This window comes from Octopus sinensis, linkage group LG2, assembly GCF_006345805.1.
Source record: "Octopus sinensis linkage group LG2, ASM634580v1, whole genome shotgun sequence".
Taxonomy (NCBI): Eukaryota; Metazoa; Mollusca; class Cephalopoda; order Octopoda; family Octopodidae; genus Octopus; species Octopus sinensis.
In genome coordinates this window covers 138,456,688-138,459,218 of record NC_042998.1, presented here as the reverse complement: position 1 = coordinate 138,459,218, position 2,531 = coordinate 138,456,688, and positions in this window count along the sequence as shown.

Here is a 2,531-nt window from a genome sequence, read left to right as displayed (position 1 = left end):
GATGTGCCGTATGGGTAGGCAAGGCTGACAGTTCCTACTCCGACAAAAACCATAAATATTAATTATTTAATATAAAAGTAAATGATATCCAATTCATTATAACAATATTAATTTAATGCATGAAATTCAGTAAATTGCTAACATTTTATGTGAGACAAATTACTATTTCTCCGTTCATTTAACTTCAATAATTACGTATACTATGCGTAACGCTGTTGAGCCCATGTGCCGTGAGTGACGTTTTAGGAGGACACAGCTATTATAATATCATAAATGCAGGCTGATTTCTGTCTGTTTGATTACTCAGTGTTTGATTGAAGAGTACATATGCGCGTGATACATTCTGTAGGAGTTTACCTCTAATGAGTGAACTAATTTTTAGAGACATTCAGTGTGAGTGTATAAAATAGCAATATACAGAAGCACACACACACACACACACACACACACACACACACACACACACACACACACACACACACACTCACACACACACACACAGACACACACACAGACACACACACACACACACACGTACTCCTCCCCATAGTGTTCCTACATACATGCGTGTATGCAGACGTTATACATGTGTGTATGTCTATGTACGTCTGTGTGTGTGTGTTTGAGTGTGTATGAAAATAACTGTAAAAATACAAATCTCATATATATGAGTGTGTGTGCATCGATAGTTATATCTATCGATCAGTCAATCAACCATTCAGTTTATCTATCTATCTATCTATCTATCTATCTATCTATCTATCTATCTATCTATGTCTTTTTGTCTGTCTGCATATCAGTCTGTCTATCTGTTGGTATGTATATATAAATGTATGTCGTATGTATGTATGTATGTATGTATGTATGTATGTATGTATGTATGTATGTATGTATGTATGTATAAATGTTAATGTTTTTTACGCGTATTCGTAGGGACAATTGATTTAACCTTTATTACAATACACACGCGTGCACGCATACCCAAACCCACAAACACACACACACACACACACACACACACACACACACGTGTATTATTTATATAACATATTCTCAAGACAACTGGATAATGCTACCGAGCGATTCCATGCTGATATCATTGTTGAAGTTGAGGTGTAAATTGGCATTCATCAGACATGGCTGAACGGGAAAGTTTGGTCTGGAAGACTCGTTCATATGATATCAAGATATATCTACACACCTTTGAAGCTGAATGATACCTATCTAGGGGGCAACCCTTCTGTATGCCTTAGCCAGAGGAACATCTTTTAATATCTGACCCATAAATTAAAGGCCTTTGACATGTACTGCCATTCCGGGCGCGAAATATTTTTTCCCACGAGAGTTCCGGACCTCAGTTGTGAACTCATTTGCATACAGCCAATCAGAGCTCAACTATCAAACTAATTTATGAGCGCATAAGTTATGTGCGATAAGATAAAGTCACTTGGGTAAGAAATGGCCATGCTTCTTTTCTCTTTTAATAATGCTTGTTGTTCTTGTTCTCGTTTGAACCATGGCTGCGTAGTTATTTGTGTTGTTGTTTACTTTGTAAAACAGTAAGTTGCTAACACATCACCCTCTACCCACATTTTTCCCGTCCACATCTTAACCGTATGGGGTCCTAACAAAGTCCGATAATTCTTCGTCTTGAATTTACTTGGTAGAGTGTGTTTGTTAACGTGACATGGTCAAGGTGAGCTCTGATTGGCTGTATGCAAATGAGTTCATTACTGGAGTCCGGAACTCTCGTTGGGAAAAAATTTCGTCTCCTGGGCATTGTAGACCTCAGAGTAGTGGTGACCAACGGGCTCTTCCATAGTCAACAAAACTCCCGAAATCTCGGGCTGGAGCTTTACCGCTGGATGAAGTTTAATGTCTTGTCTAGGTCAGGGTCCTAGAACTTCTTAAAAATCACACATTTTCCCCACCGTTATAATTTCTCCAGTTAAACCACAACAAAGAACAATCTTTGTTAAATAATTTATTAACATTAAACTAATGTGGCTTTCTTATTCTGTATTACTATTTTATTTTCTCCGTTGGTAAAGTTAGATTTCAGTTTTGATAGGAATTATAAGAAATACGATGTTAGTTTCGTAATATCAATAAAAATCGTTTAGCTCAGTCTTCTCTCCGTACGGTTTGGTGTTTTCCTGTTTTAAATGATACAGTACGCTTTGACTTACATTTTTAAATATCTATAAAATTCAAATATTTTGACTTCTCTCCCTTTCTCTTTCTCTCTATCCCCCTCTCTCTCTCATCTCTCTTATAAACCCGATGGCATAAAACAAGGGTTTCCTTGTCAGTAATTTAGCTTTTCCAGTTAAAATGAAATTAGTTTTGTGCTTATTTGTTCCAACAAACCAAATTATAATCAAAGCACAAAAAACATTATTTAGATATTTATATAAAATCAAATTATGCAAGTTTTATGACGTGGAAGTAACAAATTATTATTCTGCTTTTTAAACCAGGTCAAACGTTAAACCAAAAGGAAGTGGAAGAATAGAATAGAATACAAGAAT